Below are 20,614 nucleotides of genomic sequence, written 5' to 3' on the forward strand. Positions count from 1 at the left end.
GTTCAGGAAAAATTGCATAACAAAATATATGGTTACATTTCTGTTTTTACACATGTGAAAATAAAAAAAATGGTTCTGAATTAAAATGTTTGCAAAAAAAAGTTAAATGATCATTTTTTCCTTCCACATTGTTTCAGTTCCTGTGAAGCACCTAAAGGGTTAATAAACTTATTGAATGTGGTTTTGAGCACCTTGAGGGGTGCAGTTTTTAGAATGTTGTTACACTTGGTTATTTTCTATCATATAGACCCCTCAAAATGACTTCAAATGTGATGTGGTCCCTAAAAAAAAAATGGTGTTGTAAAAATGAGAAATTGCTGGTCAACTTTTAACCCTTATAACTCCCTAACAAAAGAAAAATTTGTTTCCAAATTGTGCTGATGTAAAGTAGACATGTGGGAAATGTTATTTATTAACTATTTTAAGTGACATATCTCTCTGATTTAAGGACATAAAAATACAAAGTTTAAAAATTGCAAAATTTTAAAAATTTTCTCCATATTTCCGTTTTTTTCATAAATAATCGCAAGTAATATCAAAGAAATGTTACCACTATCATGAAGTACAATATGTCACAAAAAACAATCTCAGAATCAGCGGGATCCGTTAAAGCGTTCCAGAGTTATAACCTCATAAAGGGACAGTGGTCAGAATAGTAAAAATTGGCTCGGTCATTAAGTACCAAATTGGCTCTGTCACTAAGGGGTTAAAACAGATTCCTAATGTTTATTTTTGTACATTCAAAATAAAGAACTAAGCTAAAAAACTACATGGCTTACTGGTGGACTGTCTGAGACACATGAGGAGGTGCTCCTGAATTCTCTGAGCAATGAGTAGTCAATTGAGGAGTATAAGGCAGAAGCAGAAGAGTGACAAGTGGGATGTGGAATAACCAGGCAGAGCGTGGATTAAAGGGGAAGATGAGTATTTGATAGAAGATCACAAGTAGGGATGTTGCAGGAGTCTTTGCAAGACATGATGATGGCATCCACTAGAATTTTTGAAGACAAAGTAAAGGCAAGGGCATCTTTAAGAAATGATCTTCGGTTAGAGACAAAAAAAAGGACATTAAAGAGTGCCCCTTTACAAAAACTGCAGTGCGCCAAATAGAGGAATGGAATTTGCCATCAATTCTGTAACTGCTCAGTTTAGGTGTATCAGTAATGTCATGTTCCACGAGTTGGGAATCAAATAGCATTGTATAGAATTATTGCAGTTGCGTTGCTCTGCAATACGTTTTGCCTTTTTGAAGTTTGTTGTCCCTCTCCCTCTGCCTACCTCACTAGCTCTGATGTCAGTAACTCCTCCTTTCTTCTACATTCTCTGTATGGCAGCCATCTTAAGAGCTACATCTCTTCAGATAAGGTACAGAATAGTCTTTTTTACCTACTGCAACTGTTGCAGCTACTGACTCTGTAATTGTGCATAACTACAAGAATTCAGTTTGAATACAAAACTTCTTCCGGAATCTTTGTATTTGCCTCTCTAATCAAGTCAAGCTATCTGATGATATCTCCTTGTGCGAGTAATGGTACATAGCGACATCACAGAAATGGCGTCTCAAAATCAGAACACTCGCAGTCTGGTTATGGAGTCAGAATGAGTAGTAAGATGGTAAAGTAAAAGGTATAGTCAATGATATAACTTCTTGAAATTAAACAAAGCTATGAGGCACTAAACAAAAGATTCAGATGTTCTCCCATTAAGAGCACTCAAGGATACGCATATAATTTTGTGAGGTATCTTATCTTTGTTTTTCTGCAGCAGAACCTAATTACATGATAAACATGGCTGATCAGACAGTGTGAACAGTTTGACAACTGGGATGTTAGAAGAGTATCAGGAAGGAACCATGACCTACAGAAATAAAATCAGCTCTACAGACCACTGTAGCCGTGATGTCTACGTTTCTAAACTCTGTAAGTAGGCAGTGTTGTGTGCAATATGTGATTTGTGCAATACTCTATTATGTGTGTATGCAAATATAATTTGATGACTGGTACAATAAATTTGATAACTTCCTGGCAGTGTTTGATAGCCATAATTGTTCAGGTGCCTAGCTACAAATCACTGATAAACACAGTTGACCAGGCCATTCCTTCTAGCATAGATGCATGTTACAGGTCTTGGCCCGGACTATGCTGCAGAGGGAGCCAGGGTTAGCTGGTGTGAGGAACACACATAGGGAACTGAGTGACTTGCTTGTAAGGACTTGCGGCCTAGCGGGAAATACCGGTGACCCCCATTACAGCCAGTAATATTATTAAAGTGCTTAAAGGACAGTAGTGGTGGCCTATCGTCATGAGTGATATGCATGATACTTGAATCAGAAGAATACATAGAAGCCGTAACCATCGAGAGACGGAAAAATGAAAAAGTTATGGCTCTGAGAAGAAGGGGAGCAAAATACAAAAGCACAAAAATGAAAAATCACAAGGTGATGAAGGAGTTAAAAGTTCTGAAAAGACATATAGCAGTGGTGGCCTATCATGGTGAGTGACATTCGTGAGACTTACATCAGAAGAATACAACAGCGCCGTTCCCATCGGGAGACAGATAGAATAGGGAATCAGATATTGAAACTGCTATATATGTCTGCAGTATCATTAATATTGTGTGAATTGTTAACCTGCATCCAAGCAATGAACTGTTTTTTTTATTAACCCTTTCATTCAACCTGTGCTAGGAAAAAAAATAGCTGTAGTTGGTTACTTCCGCCTTAGCATATCTCTGTGCATTGCATCCTAATAACCTGTTTACACCAGCACTTGGCTACACCAGTCACATGGAGAGTTCCTGTGATCAGGTAAACAGAAGACTGGCAGGAGGACCGGAGAGGTGACGCTGGAGCGGTATCATTTTAATGCCAATCCCGACTATTTCATATCTTAGAAAACCTCCGTAAAACTAAAAATTTCAATTCTATATTCATTGATGAGTGAATAAATCCTTTCAGTACGTACCATTCATATGAATTAATAAACTGATGTGCCATTGAATAGTACCTACGTTTTTTTCAGTCCTCAGTGATGTTTCATGAGTATTTCTATGCCAAAACCAGGAGTGTCACCAAAACACAGAAACAAGTGTCAATCTTTCAATTATATTTTTTCTCTGAATGTTCCACTCCTGGTTTTGGCATATAAACACTGATGAAAAATCATTTGACATAAAATTTATAACCAATGTAAATAGCCATTTATATTGTTCCTAATATATTTTTTGAACAATCTGACAACTTACGCATTCAATGCTGTATACTATTTCCTTTAGTGCTGTTCGTACTCATTGATAAACCACATTCTGTGAAACACCATCCACATTGACATTTTAGGATTTTTCTATTGATTACTATTTGGACTATATATTTGTTACTGTCTCAGGATAATACAACACAACATGTAATTAAAGTTATCAGCACACATTTAGTACAAAATGATTTATTATACTCCCCTACGGTGAGGTCTGATGGGCGTCACTTCTGTAGATGCGTCATTTCCTCTCTTCTTGCGATCTCCATCCACCTCCTTGCTTTGTGTGGATGATGCAAAGGTGTACTTCTTTCTGCCCTGCCGAAAAAAGAGAGAAGTATGCCAGTATGCCTGCGTAGGAGGACAAAGGATGACACTGTGTGGATGATGTAGGGGGCATCATTCTCATGAAGCAAGAAGGTGGACGTGCAAGAGCCATCATTTCTTGAGGCAGCGCAAGCCAAGTAAGATCCCAATGACATTAGGAGAGCTGGACTATTGATCGGTGCATGCACAAACCTAGGGAATGACTGTGCCTGTGCAAGATCTCAAGCAAGGAAAGCAAGAGATAACAAGATACAGTCATGACCAGAAGTGTTGGCACCCTTGAAATTGTTCCAGAAAATGAGGTATTTCTCCCAGAACATTATTGCAATTACACATTTTTATTATGCACATGTTTATTTCCTTTGTATGTATTGGAACAACACAAAAAAAGGCAAACTGGAAATAATTTCACACAAAACCTCAAAAATGGGCAGGACAAAATTGTTTGCACCTTTCCAAAATTCTGGTTTTAAGAATGTGATGCTTGTTCACACACACATGTGACAAGTAATAGGTGTAGGCAATATGAAAATCACACCAGAAACCAGATAAAAAGAGGAGAAGTTGACTCAATCTTTGCATTGCGTGTCTGTGTGTGCCCCACCATGCATGGAATACAGAAAGAGGAGAAGAGAATTGTTTGAGGACTTGAGAATCTTAATTGTTAAACAATATCAACACTCTCAAGGTTGCAAGTCCATTTCCGGAGATCTTAATGTTCCTTTGTCCATTGTGCACAACACAATCAAGAAGTTTAGAACCCATGGCACTGTAGTTAATCTCTGTGGACAAGGAAGGCAGTGAAAATTGATGAAAGTTTGCAATACAGGATAATCCCGATTGTGGATGAGCAGACTCAATCAAGTTCCAGAGAATTTCAAGCTGTCCTGCAAGCTAAGGCTAGGTTCACATTGACTAAGTGCAATCCGTTTAGCGCATATGCTAACGGAATGCGCTAACGCAATGTGCAAAAAAGGGATTGCGTTAAGCGATCCCGCTACCGCAGATGCCCGATCTGGGCTAGCGAGAACGGACCCAAAAACGCTGCAAGCAGCGTTCGAGGTCTGTCAGAAAATAACAGGACATCGCTAACGCATGCCAAAAATGGCATACATTAGCGATGCGTTAGATACATTGCGGTCAATGGGTGCACTAACAGATCCGTTACATTGCGTTAGTGGCGCTATGTAACGGATTCCGTTAGCTGACTGCCACTAACGCAATGTGAACCCAGCCTAAGGGTGCAAAAATGTCAGCTTGAACTATTCATTGACATTTGAATGAAATGAAACGCTATGGTAGGAGATGCTGTAGGACCCCACTGCTGACACAAAGACATAATAAAACTAGACTGCAGTTTGATAAAATGTAAATGAATCAGCCAAAATCCTTCTGGGAAAGCATCTAGTGGACAAATGAAACCAAGATAGAGCTTTTTGGTAAAGCATCATTCTACTGTTTATCGAAAACAGAATGATGCCTACAAAGAAAAGAACACAGTACCTATAGTCAAATATGGTGGAGGTTCAAATATGTTTTGGGGTTGTTATGCTGCCTCTGGCACTGGGTGCCTTGACTGTGTGCAAGGCATCATGAAATTTCAAGATTACCAACAGATTTTCTGTTGCAATGTAGTGCCCAGTGTCAAAAAGCTGGGAAGCTGGGTTTGAGTCCTAGTTCATGGGTCTTGCAGCAGGACAATGACCCCAAACATAGTTCAAGGAGCACACAGAAATATATGGAAACAAAGTGCTGAAGAGTTCTGAAGTGGCCAGCAAAGAGTGCAGATCTAAATCCCAATGAACACCTGTGGAGAGATCTTAAAATTGCTGTCGGGAGAAGGTGTCTACAAATATGAGAGACCTGGAGCAATTTGCAAATGAAGAGTGCTCCAAAATTCCAGTTGAGCGATATAAGAAGCTTGTTGATAGTTATAGGAAGCGATTGATTGCAGTTATTTATTCCAAAGGGTGTGCAACCAAATATTAAGTTGAGGGTGCCAAAAATTTTGTCTGGCCCATTTTGGGGGTTTTGTGTGAAATGATGTCCAATTTGCATTTTTTTCTTGTGTTTTTTAATGTTGTTTCAAATAAATATGAAATAGGAAATAAATATGTGTATAAAAAAAACGTGTAATTGCAATAATTTTCTGGGAGAAATACCTCATTTTCTGGAGCAATTTCAAGGGTCCCAACACTTTCAGCCATGACTGTATCTCAATTAACACTAGTCTCATCTAATGGCAGAGGCAACCAATGGCGACTCCCGCTGGCTGCCCCCTCTAGTTACGTCTCTCTACAAGGTAATTATACTGCATCAGGAAAGACTCTTTCAGTGACAAATTTCATCCCAGACTGGATTTTCAGCATGTACTGTTCAAAGTCTTTTGAAGAAGACCCAAAGGGAAACATGGAAGACTATAGACACAGTGGTCGGCTGAGGATACTTAGTGCAGTAGATGAAAGACACGTGTTTAATTCCCCTCAAAATCAGGGGCTATCCAGCAGTGTTATCAGACAATAGCCCTAAAAAGACATCCAATGTCGAAGAACTAGCTTCAGAGAAAAAAAGAAAGAGTACTGGAAGTCATGATGTGACACCCTTAAAGCCTTGATTTCAACATTATCAACTCTGTCTGTGATTACGCGAAGATACAAAAGAATCTTCACAAGACTACATCCATGGTACATTTGTGGTTAGTTCCCAAGATGTTTGGAAGAACTTCCCTGCTGAGTTAATGTAAAAAATGTGTTTCAGTGTACCTAGAAAAAATGATCACATTGTAAATAAAAAAGGTGGTCATACCAAACATTGATTAGATTTACCGTAGATTATTCTTTTGTTCTTAGGTTAGGTTATGAATATCAGATTAGTGGAGGTATGACACGCAACTTCTCCACCAATCAGCTCTTGTCTGCTAAGAAGTTGAAAGCGTTAACATCCAAAAGCTGCTGGAGCAAATAACAGCTGTTCTTTGGGTTGCTAAGTGTCGGACCATACAAGTCCAATAATCATAACTTATCCTGTAGCTAGTTTATCATTACCTGTAATCGGAAACCCCCTTTAAATTTGTTTGAAATTTTGATTCATTCTAGTCCAATAAATTGCTATTTTTCTATGTCCCCTGTGAGAAGTGAAGAATTTTAGCTAGATGCTGATTGAGCATATATTGCTGCCATATTTTGAGAGACTTTTAAAGGCTCTAATTTTCTGTATGATGAATTCTTTAGATGAAAGAACAGAAGGAAAACCTTGTATCAGCATCCTCTGTAGACTTTTCAGTAACAAAGGTGAGAAATATTACTTTTGTATTCTTCAGTAATGTTGCATAAAACATGTTTGTTCTACTCTATTATGAGTTATTTTGAATATGAATCCTATTGGGCATACAAGTTAGAAACATGGTTAAGGTGCGAACATGGGATTTATAAACACACATGATGTATTGGTAAAAACAACATTTATAATACAATCTGATAACCTTATACAGCCACTATCATAATGTTTTATCTCACTTTTCCGTTCAACTCTTTTTTGCTTTCAACTCTTTTGCTTAGACAATCAATTTTTGTTATAAAAGTCCCCTTAACAATATAAATTGATCACAGGATGCCTGACCAAAACGTCAGTGATCAGTCTGTGACCCGAAGTATTTAATTTCCTTACAGTGCCACCAAATGGCATATGAAGGTATAACAGATGCTGTGTGCAGCTGAACTATGCTATGGGCAGCCAAGGAGGATTTTGAGCATGTGACACCCATTGAATAACTCAAGATATATTAAGGGGAATCTGTCACTAAATTTTACAATCCAAACTCTGTGCATTAATAAATAGTTTTTCTTGATCTAATAACACTTGTGTAAATCTGTGCCTATAATTATGTTTAACATTTTTCTGTCTGATATAAAAAAAAACATATTATGAGTGAGCTCTACCATTGTGTGTTTTGGATCATTGTCATTTTGGAAAACTGCACGTCTGCCAAGAGCACAGAGTGATGTTAGCACCATCTCTTTGATTGTAGAGCAGTACATTGTGAATTCATGATATCATCAACGAAATATAGAACGAAATATAGCTCCCGGTCACCTGCAGCCAGAGCCGGAAAAAGGTATTTTAGTGCCCTAGGCAGGTGAAGCCGATGGTGTGCCTCCCCAAAGAACCCACAGCCACTAAGTAAAAGAATTGCTCAGATGCTAAGGTAGCAATTCCGATAACACCCCCCCTCCTCCTGCTCTGACCACCACTTCCACTAGAATTGCAGCCTTTTTCTCCTAAAAATACCAGCAAAAGTAAAAAAGTGGTTAATTTAGGGATGAGGCTTAACAGTTAGATATAGAATCATTCATTGTTTGGGAACCAATCACACAATGCGAGGGACAAATAGCAATTTTCATGCCTCTATATCTCCATAATGTCCCCTGCCAGGCTAACCTCTCTCCATATTGTTCCCACATTTCACGCTGTGCCCACTACATATCAATTCTGTGCCCCCTCTTCACTCTATGCACTCATACTGCCCATCATATTGTCCTCTTCAAATTGTACCCCCTTCCTCACATTGTTCACACACATGGTATGATGGATATCTTAGCTGCCCATAAAGTATATCCACAATAATCCCACAATATAGGCTACGATGTCCATCACAGACCCCTATGCAGTATGAAGTCCGCCACAGCCCCCCATCATAAAGTTTGGTCCCCACAACAGCCACTTATATATAGTATGATGTCCACCACAGCCCTCTATATACAGTAATGTCCTCCATAGTCTCCCTTATAACAAGATGTCCTTTACAGCCCCCTTGTAATATCCTCACAGTCAGCTGCTCTTGCAATGTCTACACAGCCAGCCCCTCATAATGTCCCCACAGCAAACCCAACTTGTAATGTCTGCATAGCCAGACTCTCATAATGTCCCCACAGTTAGCATCTCGTAATGTCCCCACAGCCAGCTACTTGCATTGTCCACACACGCAGTCCCTCAATGTCCACACAGCCATCCTCTCGTAATGTCCCCATAGCCTGCTCCTCATAATGTCCAGATAGCCAGCTCCTCATATTGTCCCCATAGTCAGCCCCTCAATGTCCACACAGCAAGCCCTTCATAATGTCCCCACAGCCAGCCCCTCAGTGTCCACACAGCCATCCCCCATAATGTCCCCACATCCAGCCCCTCATAATGTACCCACAGCCAGACGCCAATGTTTACAAAGCCAGCCACCCGTAACGTCACCACATCCAGCCTCTCAATGTTTCTACAGCCAGCCCTTCTTATGTCCCCACAGCCAGCCCTTCAAAGTCCACACATCCAGTCCCTCATAATGTACCCACATCCAGCCCCTTTATTTCCACACAGCCAGCCCTTATAATGTTCTAAAAGCCAACCCCTCATTGTCCACACCGACAGCCCCTCAATAGGTCCCCAAATACAGACCCTCTATGTCCCCACAGCCAGCCCCTCTTATGTCACAACAGCCATCCACTCATAATGTCCCTACATCCATGCCCTTACTATTCCCATATCCAGGTCCTCAATGTCCCCACATTCAACCCCTCTTAAATGACAAAAAAGACATCCCCTAATGTTATAGCGCCCATTTATTTGCATAGTAAAATAATAAAAATTAAAATATATTTTATGCTCACCTAGTCCAGGCTCCTTGTCTCCTCTTTTAGCGTGTTGCATTGTATGTTAGAAAAATGTATATCTACACAAAGATCCAAGCCTCAGAGAATGGCAGCTCTGTAGAAACTGTTGGGGGTAAGAATACAAAGAGAGAAGAACAGAAATGACACTATTGTAGGTGTTTACTATAGGCCACCCGGACAGACTGAAGATAAGAATGAACTCTTTTTTACATCAGATGCCTCTGTTCTCAAAATGTACAACATGGTGGTCATGGGAGATTTTAACTATCCATATTGTTATCTTCTATTGCTGACAGCTTTATCTTTCAAAAGATAGAAGAGAGAACAAGAGGATCTGCAATTTTGGACCTAATTATTACCAACAGGGATTTGGATTGCAAGAGGAGGAAGACCAGATAGGACTCATACTTTAAAGTTGTACTTCAGAAAGGCAGATTTTAATGGACTCAGAAAGAGGGTAGGAAATGCCCAATGGCTGGAAGTTCTAAAGGACATAAATGTCCAAGAAAGACGGGAGATTGTGTTAAATTAAAATCTCACTGCACAATCTGTAACAATCCCAGAAAGAAGGAACAATTGGAAGCATTTAAAGAGACCAAGAAGGATGAACACAGAACTGAATCACATGTTTAAAAGGAAAATACCATCTAGCTGCCATAACATCACCCCAGGGGACCCCTTAAAGCAACGTGGGTCCCCCACTGACCGAATACCACAGGTGGCATAACGAACATAAACTTTATTCCCTTTAAAGACTTTTCCCTTTTACATGGGCGCCCAGGGCCACGGACCGGGTCGCCGCCACCATGACATCCCCCTGTGAAACACCGGACCCGGTACCGAGTACCCCACGGCCCAGGTGGGGCGACTCATTACAATATGTCACCAACTTGACCATTCCATGCCTAGAAGACGAAAGCCCTGCTATGTGTAGCAGAAGCAATCAGTCTGTAAGAACTAAACCTAAAAATCCCACACATATTTGTCAACAACTTGTTTCTCTGGATAGTGAGGTTCTTCAAAGGCCTCCATCACACAGAATTTAAAGGGGGTTGTTCCATGAACAAAGTATAGTTTATTCAATAGATTCTGGAATAATAAGTTCCACAATTGGATGTGTGAAAAAAAATGTTCCTGCGCTGAGATAATCTTATACATGTGTTCATGTTACATACTGCATAATGGCTATAAGGACATAATGGCTATAAGGACATGGTCTCCACATTCCAAAACTCCTGCCCACGGGAGGACGCAAAAGGGAGTATACAGACATGATAGCATGGAAACGCAACTGATACTTTTTGTAAAGTAAAATATTTTCCTGCCTGTTTTTAAACAAGTTGTAACTTGCAGAAATAATCACCTGCAATGCAATGCTGTAATGCATGTATACTCTCTTCTACTTCTTCCTCTGCCCAAGATATGTGGTAAGTGCAGACACAGCCATTACACAGAACACAGCAGGGGCACGTTTCTAAGATTATCTCAGCACAGGAGCAATTTTTTACACATCCAATTGTGGAAAACCTCTTCAAAGGAATTGGACAACCACAACTGGTCCCCTACTCTCTGACTCCATAAATTCCTCTATAATATTCATCTCCTTGTAACTTTTTACATGGTTCTTGCCAGAATTATGCTCATCCAAGCTCCATAAATATTTGCATTTGTTAAAACTTTGTTATTTAACCCCTTAACGACCACCGATATGCCTTTTTTATGGTGGTCATTAAGGTATCAAAAAAAATCTTCGACTCATCTCGCCAAAAATAAGCCCCCATACAACTCTGCTGGCAAATGAAAAAGGTACCGTAATACAATGTTGAGACAAAATGCCTATTGTTTATTAAAAAAAAAAAACATTTTTAGTGTGTGACAGTAGCAAAACTTTAATAAAAACATAGTATAAATTTGGTGTTGCTGTGATCGCACCAACCTGAAGAATAAAGACATCTTATCACTAATACGACACAGTGAACTGCACAAAAATGAAAATAAGAACAATTATTCTACTAATGTTTCTTTTTGTTCATTCTGACAACTCCCCTGGGTTTAATGTGTTTACGTGTATTTGAATGTGTAAGGTTGCGATATGGATGTCAGTGGTGATTTTATAAGGTTAGCCTTCTTTAGCACAGTTCCTGTTAGTTGGGACATGGAGTTAACTGTATAGGCCAGCCCTTAAGGGGGAAGGCGCTCTGGGGGTTTTCTGAGAAAAGGGAATCCATGTCAGTTGTGCAGAGGAAATGAAACAGGGAAGACAGGTTGACTAGTAGTGGAACTACAAAGCTCATCATGAAAAGGATCTAGTTACAGAGGCTGCAGGACAACACATCCAAGTGATGACTGCAAGAGAAAGGCTTAGAAGTCTGGGAAATGTACTGTCATTGAGAAAGGGACATTAGGCCAAGGTAGCGCTCTGCTGTATGTACTGGAGGTACAGTCCAGCGAGAAGGGGACCTTGGGGCAACGTAACACCCTGCTGTGGGTACTGAAGGTACTGTACAGCAAGAAGGGGACCTTGGGACAAGGTAGCGCCCTGCTGTGGGTACTGAAGGTACTGTCCAGTGAGACGGGGATGTTGGGACAAGGTAGTGCCCTGCTGTGGGTACTGAAGGTACTGTCCAGTGAGACGGGGACGTTGGGACAAGGTAGTGCCCTGCTGTGGGTACTGAAGGTACTGTCCAGTGAGAAAGGGACCTTGGGACAGGGTAACGCCCTGCTGTGGGTACTGAAGGTACTGCCCAGTGAGAAGGGGACCTTGGGACAATGTAGCGACCTGCTGTGGGTACTGAAGGTACTGCCCAGTGAGAAGGGGACCTTGGGACAAGGTAGCGCCCTGCTGTGGGTACTGAAGGTACTGTCCAGTGAGACGGGGACGTTGGGACAAGGTAGCGCCCTGCTGTGGGTACTGAAGGTACTGTCCAGTGAGACGGGGACGTTGGGACAAGGTAGCGCCCTGCTGTGGGTACTGAAGGTACTGTCCAGTGAGACAGGGACGTTGGGACAAGGTAGTGCCCTGCTGTGGGTACTAAAGGTACTGTCCAGTGAGAAAGGGACCTTGGGACAGGGTAACGCCCTGCTGTGGGTACTGAAGGTACTGCCCAGTGAGAAGGGGACCTTGGGACAAGGTAGCGCCCTGCTGTGGGTAACGAAGGTACTGTCCAGTGAGAAGGGGACCTTAGGAAAAGGTAGCACACTGCTGTGGGTACTGACGGTACTGTCCAGTGAGAAGGGGATCTTGGGACAATGTAGCGCCCTGCTGTGTGTACTGAAGGTACTGTCCAGTGAGACGGGGACTTTGGGACAAGGTAGCGCCCTGCTGTGGGTACTGAAGGTACTGTCCAGTGAGACGGGGACATTGGGACAAGGTAGTGCCCTGCTGTGGGTACTGAAGGTACTGTCCAGTGAGAAAGGGACCTTGGGGCAAGGTAACACCCTGCTGTGGGTACTGAAGGTACTGCCCAGTGAGAAGGGGACCTTGGGACAATGTAGCGACCTGCTGTGGGTACTGAAGGTACTGTCCAGTGAGACGGGGACGTTGGGACAAGGTAGCGCCCTGCTGTGGGTACTGAAGGTACTGTCCAGTGAGACAGGGACGTTGGGACAAGGTAGTGCCCTGCTGTGGGTACTAAAGGTACTGTCCAGTGAGAAAGGGACCTTGGGACAGGGTAACGCCCTGCTGTGGGTACTGAAGGTACTGCCCAGTGAGAAGGGGACCTTGGGACAAGGTAGCGCCCTGCTGTGGGTAATGAAGGTACTGTCCAGTGAGAAGGGGACCTTAGGAAAAGGTAGCACACTGCTGTGGGTACTGACGGTACTGTCCAGTGAGAAGGGGATCTTGGGACAATGTAGCGCCCTGCTGTGTGTACTGAAGGTACTGTCCAGTGAGACGGGGACTTTGGGACAAGGTAGCGCCCTGCTGTGGGTACTGAAGGTACTGTCCAGTGAGACGGGGACATTGGGACAAGGTAGTGCCCTGCTGTGGGTACTGAAGGTACTGTCCAGTGAGAAAGGGACCTTGGGGCAAGGTAACACCCTGCTGTGGGTACTGAAGGTGCTGTCCAGCAAGAAGGGGACCTTGGGGCAATGTAGCGACCTGCTGTGGGTAATGAAGGTACTGACCAGTGAGAAGGGGACCTTGGGAAAAGGTAGCACACTGCTGTGGGTACTGAAGGTACTGTCCAGTGAGAAGGGGACCTTGGGACAAGGTAGTTCCCTGCTGTGGGTACTGAAGTTGCTGTTCAGCGAGAAGGGGACCTTGGGACATGGTAGCTCCCTGCTGTGCCCCGGGCGGCACAATGTGGGGGCGGCTATCAGCACGGCTGCGCGCACTCATTCTCTGCTCCTTCCTCCCAGCATTATGAGGACTGGAGCAGAGCGCTGGCAGTGCGCGCGGCTGTGCAGAGTTGCTGGCTGCAGTGTAGCAGGGGCACACAGTCACACACGCTGTGACTCACCCCCGCACCTGCAGTCAGCAGCAGAAGCTCCGATCCCGCCCCTCCAGCAGCGTCACAGCTCTCACAATGTGAAGAGCCATGGAGGGGCGGGGCTAAATGTCGGGGGCGGAGCCACGGACAAGCAGGAAGAAGAGGCAGAAGGAAATATGAAAATCAGAGCGGGAGACAGAAAAGATGTGAGAACAGAGACAGAAAACAACAGAGAGGCAAGACACAGGTGAGAAGTATATATGTATATATATATATATATATATATATATATTGTAGCATGGCTAAAGGGTTTGTAGTCGATGGGAGGTATGTGCCACATAAGTGCCTGGTTGCTGTAATGTAGCCCGGAGTATTCCTGTCTTTCACATAATCTTGTATATGTGTTTCAGGACCTGTGGTAATGTCAGACCACATGGCTAATCATGTGATGGGTTACTGGGTGGGGTTAGCTCTTTATAAGACTGGCTAATCCTTTACACAGCAGATATGTGTGGAGGTGAAACCCTCCTGAGTGTGTTACGGCTTCAGGACTGAGCCGGATGAACTGGACACTTGCTTTTCTTTGCCTGAACCAAAGGCCCATTTTGCTTTCTGTTATTTGCCACATGGTTTATGAAGCAATAAACCCAGTGAACTTTAAAGGAACACGTCTCCTGAGTGTCAGCCGTCGCAGCTGAGTGAGTGAAATCCTTACAATTGGTGGAGAATGCGGGCAGCGTTCCCAGCGGAGACGTGAGTTTATTTTTGAATGTCCTGGGTCAAGGCTGTTGCAAGCCAGCAAGCATTGCCGGAGAAAATGGAGGACCTGCTGAAACACTTGGTCCAGATGCAGTCACAGCAGGAGAAAAGGCAGCAAGAGACCAACAGGCTGTTGATGCAGCAGATACAACAGAGCCAGCAGGAGCAACGGCAGAGTCAGCAGGAGCAACGGCAGCAGATGCAGCAGAGCCAGCAGGAGCATCAGCAGCAGATGCAGCTTCTGGCAACCGCCATCCAGGGCAAGGCGAGCGCCCCAACCCCAGGTTTGGCTGATGACACCCACGTCCGGAAGACGGTAAGACGCGCATTGCAGAAAATGATTCCCGGGGATGATGTTGAGGCCTTCCTGACGGTGTTTGAGAGGGTCGCTGAGAGGGAAAAACTTCCGCCAGAGCAGTGGGCAGAGGTACTTGCGCCATACCTGACGGGAGAACCCCAGAAGGCGTACTATGATTTGACCTTGCAGGATGCCAAAGAGTATCACAAATTGAAAGCCGAGATTCTCGCACGTTTGGGGGTGACACTGACTGTCAGGGCACAGCGAGTTCACTCCTGGGGCTATCACCGGGACAAACCACCTCGTTCCCAAATGTTTGATCTGTTGCACCTGGTCCAGAAATGGCTGCAGCCAGAATCCTCTGCGCCTGCACAGATGGTAGAACGGGTGATGATGGATCGGTTTGTCCATTCCCTCCCGAGGCCTATACAGTCTTGGGTTGCCCAGGGTGATCCCCAGAATGCCAACGAGCTGATCGGACTGGTTGAGAGATACCAAGGGTTGGAAGGCTCCTTCGGGAGGCAGCCCATGCCGTACTGGGGGTCCCAGAAGGCAGCTGAGTCCCAAAAAGGGGTGGTGCGTCCAAGGTCACAAAGGGCGGGGGAGGTGGTGCCCAAGGTCCCCACGGGTGATATTATTTGTTGGAGGTGCCACAAGCCAGGACATATAGCTGCCCGTTGTTCCCAAACCACTGAGCAGATGGACTGCAGCATGGGACGCCGTTGTTCATACTATGCGTATCCAGCCTGTAGCGTGAACTCTCCATCCAACGAGGGACCTCAAGCGTGTCCCGTAAAGGTGAACGGTCGAGCAGTAACGGCACTGTTAGACTCGGGGAGCCTAGTGACCCTGGTGAGGGCCACTTTTCCTCTCCACCTGCTCCCAGGAAAGAAGGTCGGAGTGCGGTGCATACATGGTGATGCAAAGGACTACCCTATGGCCAGGGTGGACATTGAAACGGCATGTGGCACTGAGTCCCACATAGTCGGCGTGGTTCAGGACTTGTTGCACCCTATAATTATTGGCCGGGATTTCTGTTTGTTTTGGGATTTGTGGGGAAATGGTTCTGAGCTCCCTGGCAGGGAACCAGTGAACCCTGGAAGGGTATCGCCACACCCAGAGGCAGACAGTTTTCCTTTTTGTGGTCTGGTTGGGGATGAGGAGGAAGTATCCCCTACATCTGACATTCTGGAGTTAGAAGTTACCGGTGAAAATTTTGGGACTGCCCAACATAGGGACCCCACTCTGAGGGAAGCCTTTAATAATGTCACAGTTATTGACGGGGTGGTACAGGAGCCGGGGGCAGACACAAGATTTCCCCATTTTCTGTTGAGGGGGGAGTTGTTGTACCGTGTCACGAAAATACGGGAGGAGTTGGTAGAGCAGTTGATAGTGCCGGGTCCGTATAGACGGAAAGTGTTGGACATGGCCCATTCACACATCTTGGGTGGACACCTGGGGGTGGAAAAAACGCAGGAACGGGTTGTGCAGAGGTTCTATTGGCCTGGGTGTCACCGGGAAATAGTGAACTATTGCAGGTCCTGCCCTACATGTCAGCTAACTGCTCCTACTCCTCATTTCCGGAACCCCCTTGTGCCACTGCCCATTATTGAGGTACCGTTCGAGAGAATTGCCATGGACTTGGTCGGTCCCTTAGTTAAATCAGCTCGGGGCCATCAGTATATATTAGTCATCCTGGACTATGCCACACGCTATCCTGAGGCAATTCCCTTGAGAAATTTTTCCTAAAAAAGCATAGCCCGCGAGTTGGTCCATGTCTTTTCTCGGACAGGTCTGCCAAAGGAGATCCTGACTGACCAGGGTACAACTTTCATGAGCAAGGTGATGAGGGAGTTATGCAAAGCCCTGAAGATCTCCCAGTTGAGGACCTCGGTGTACCATCCCCAGTCAGATGGCCTTGTTGAGAGGTTTAACAAGACACTAAAGAGCATGCTGAGAAAAGCTATAGAGAAAGACGGTAGAGACTGGGATTGTCTCTTACCCTATCTGATGTTTTCCATTCGTGAAGTTCCCCAGGCCTCCACAGGGTTCTCACCGTTTGAGCTTCTATATGGCCGACATCCACGAGGACTCCTGGATATAGCCAAGGAAACCTGGGAGGCCGAAGTCACACCCCACAGAAGCGTCATTGAGCATGTGGCCCTGATGCAGCAGAGGATTGCAAAGGTGATGCCTATCGTGAAAGAACACCTTCTCCAAGCACAAGAAGCTCAAGCCAGGGTCTACAACCGGTCTGCAAGAGTGAGGCAGTTCAATCCGGGAGACCGAGTTCTTGTGTTAGTTCCAACGGTGGAAAGCAAGTTCTTGGCCAAATGGCAAGGGCCATATGAGGTTGTCGAGAAACTTGGTGAGGTAAATTATAAAATTCACCAACCAGGAAGACGGAAACCATTCCAAGTTTACCATGTCAACCTCATCAAGCCATGGCAAGATAGAGAGCCGACAGCAACTCCATCATTGTTAAGCAACCCAGAAGGTGAGGTTGGAGCGGTTACTATAGCAGAGACGCTATCAAAGACCCAGAAACAGCAGTGTCGGGAGTTACTCCAGAAAAACAGGGACCTGTTTTCAGAATTGCCAGGATACACGAAGGTCATAGAGCACGAGGTCCTAACAGAGCCACATGTGCGGGTGAATGTGAAACCTTATCGTATTTCTGAGGCTCGTCGAGAAGTTATCTCCAAGGAAGTGGAGCGTATGTTGAGGCTTGGGGTCATTGAGGAATCCAAGAGCGGTTGGTCGAGCCCAATTGTCCTGGTCCCAAAACCTGATGGAGAGTGGAGGTTTTGCAACGACTATCGGAAGTTGAATGAAGTCTCCAAGTTCGACGCTTATCCCATGCCCCGTATTGATGAGCTCATCGAAAGGCTTGGGCACGCCAGATATATATCCACCTTGGATTTGACAAAGGGGTATTGGCAGATCCCCATGGCACAGGAAGCCAAGGAGAAGACGGCCTTTTCGACACCTGATGGATGCTTCCAATATGCCCGGATGCCGTTTGGCCTACAGGGAGCTCCGGCGACCTTCCAGAGGGCTATGGATAGAGTCCTTGCACCCCATAAGGCCTACGCTGCTGCGTACCTAGATGATATCGTCATCTTTAGCCCGGACTGGGAGAGTCATCTGGAGAAAGTCCAAGCGGTGTTGGATGCTATAAGAGAGGCCGGATTTACTATAAACCCGAAGAAGTGCGCCTTGGGTAAAGAAGAAGCTAAGTACCTTGGATACATAGTGGGTCATGGAGAAATAAAACCCCAAATCAATAAAGTGGAGGCAATCCAAACATGGCCAAAACCAGTTTCCAAGAAACAAGTTAAAGCCTTCCTGGGAATCGTGGGATATTACAGGAGGTTCATCCCAAACTTCGCCACGATGGCTGCGCCTCTGACTGACCTGCTAAAAGGGACAAAATCAGTAATGGTTAAGTGGTCCGAAGAAACAGAGTCAGCCTTCCAAGAAATGAAAAACGCTTTGTGTAAGCAACCCGTTCTGATGGCCCCAAACTTCAAGAAAGAGTTTATTCTTCAGACAGATGCCTCAGATGTTGGGGTGGGAGCAGTCCTTTCCCAAGAACTACATGGGGAGGAGCATCCTGTTCTCTATCTGAGTAGGAAGCTGTCCTCATCTGAAAAGAACTACTCAGTCATTGAGAAGGAGTGCTTGGCCATAAAATGGGCAGTGGACACATTGCGGTACTATCTGCTGGGACGTAAATTTAGACTGGTATCTGACCATGCCCCGCTTAGGTGGATGAGAGAAACGAAAGGAAGAAATGCTAGAGTCACCCGTTGGTTCTTAGCCCTGCAGGACTTCAGTTTCCATGTGGAACATAGGGCCGGAAAGCTGCATGGTAATGCGGATGCCCTATCGAGAATCCCTTGTTTAGTGGGGGAAAGTGCCAAGCCCCACGGCTTTAGGCAGAGGGGGGAGGTATGTAGCATGGCTAAAGGGTTTGTAGTCGATGGGAGGTATGTGCCACATAAGTGCCTGGTTGCTGTAATGTAGCCCGGAGTATTCCTGTCTTTCACATAATCTTGTATATGTGTTTCAGGACCTGTGGTAATGTCAGACCACATGGCTAATCATGTGATGGGTTACTGGGTGGGGTTAGCTCTTTATAAGACTGGCTAATCCTTTACACAGCAGATATGTGTGGAGGTGAAACCCTCCTGAGTGTGTTACGGCTTCAGGACTGAGCCGGATGAACTGGACACTTGCTTTTCTTTGACTGAACCAAAGGCCCATTTTGCTTTCTGTTATTTGCCACATGGTTTATGAAGCAATAAACTTTAAAGGAACACGTCTCCTGAGTGTCAGCCGTCGCAGCTGAGTGAGTGAAATCCTTACAATATATATATTACATCATTGTCTAAGGGTCGCACTTCCGTCTTTCTGTCTGTCCTTCTGTCTTTCTTTCTTTCACGGATATTCATTGGTCGTGGCCTCTGTCTGTCGTCGCTGATTGGTCTCGGCAGCTGCCTGTCATGGCTGCCGCGACCAATCAGCGACGGGCACAGTCCGATTAGTCCCTCCGCTGCAGTCAGTGCCCGGCGCCTGCTCTATACTCCCCACAATCAGCGCCCGCTCCATAATCCCCTCCAGTCACCACTCACACAGGGTTAATAGCAGCGGTAACGGGCCGCGGTGTAACGCACTCTGTTACCGCTGCTATTAACCCTGTGTGTCCCCAACTATTTACTATTGATGCTGCCTATGCAGCATCAATAGTAAAAATATGTCATGTTAAAAATAATAAAAAAATGAAAAAACCTGCTATACTCACCCTCCATCACCTTTCCCGCTCCTCGCAACGCTCCAGTGCCCGCTCCATGCAAGCGGCAGCTTCCGGTGCCAAGGATGGTATGTGAGAAGGACCTGCCATGACGTCACGGTCATGTGACCGCAACGTCATCACAGGTCCTGCGCTCATACCAACCCTGGGACTGGAAGCTGCCTCGTGCGATACAGGGCCAGAATTCATCGGAGGGTGAGTATATGTTTATTTTTTATTTTAAGTCTGTATACTATGTGGCTCTGTGCTGTATACTCCATCACTGGGCAATATACTACGTGGCTGGGCAATAAACTACGTGACTGGGCAATATACTACGTGGCTGGGCAATATACTACGTGGCTGGGCAATATACTACGTGGCTGGGCAATATACTACGTGGCTGGGCAATATGCTACGTGGGCTGTGCAATATACTACATGGCTGTGTTATATACTACGTGGCTGTGTTATATACTACGTGGCTGTGCTATACGCTATGTGGGCTGTGCTATATACTGCGTGGGCTGTGTTATACACTACGTGGCTGTGCTATATGCTACGTGGGCTGTGTTATATGCTATGTGGCTATGCTATATTTCTCTGCTGTATCTGCATCATGAATCATGCTATGTGTTAAAGGGGGGGCCCACTGAGACTCTTTCGCCCGGGGCCCTCTAAAACCGCGGCCGGCGCTGCAGCTGTTTAACGCTATTGACGTGCGGGCCCGCGCCCGTACGTCAATAGTTAACAACAGCCACCAGCCATTTGGAGGCTGGCAGCTGAAGTCGGCCGCAGCGCACACGTCGACGGCTTCTGACGTCATTGTCAGTCGCCGGCGAGTGCACGCTTCAGCTGCGTGGAGAGAGCAGGAGCGCGGTCAGGTAAGCAGAACTTGTTTTTTTTTTTTTGCAGACCCTATCATGTGTGTTGCCCTATTTTTGGTAACCTTTGTGTGTATTGAGCCAAGGGGGGGGGGGGGCGCCAAACTCGGGAGCAGCCCCGGGCGGCAAAAGCTCTAGCTACGCCCCTGGTGGGTACTGAAGGTACCGTCCAGCGAGAAGGGGACCTTGGGGCAAGGTAACACCCTGCTGTGGG

The sequence above is a fragment of the Ranitomeya imitator genome, chromosome 5 (assembly GCF_032444005.1).
Source record: "Ranitomeya imitator isolate aRanImi1 chromosome 5, aRanImi1.pri, whole genome shotgun sequence".
Taxonomy (NCBI): domain Eukaryota; kingdom Metazoa; phylum Chordata; class Amphibia; order Anura; family Dendrobatidae; genus Ranitomeya; species Ranitomeya imitator.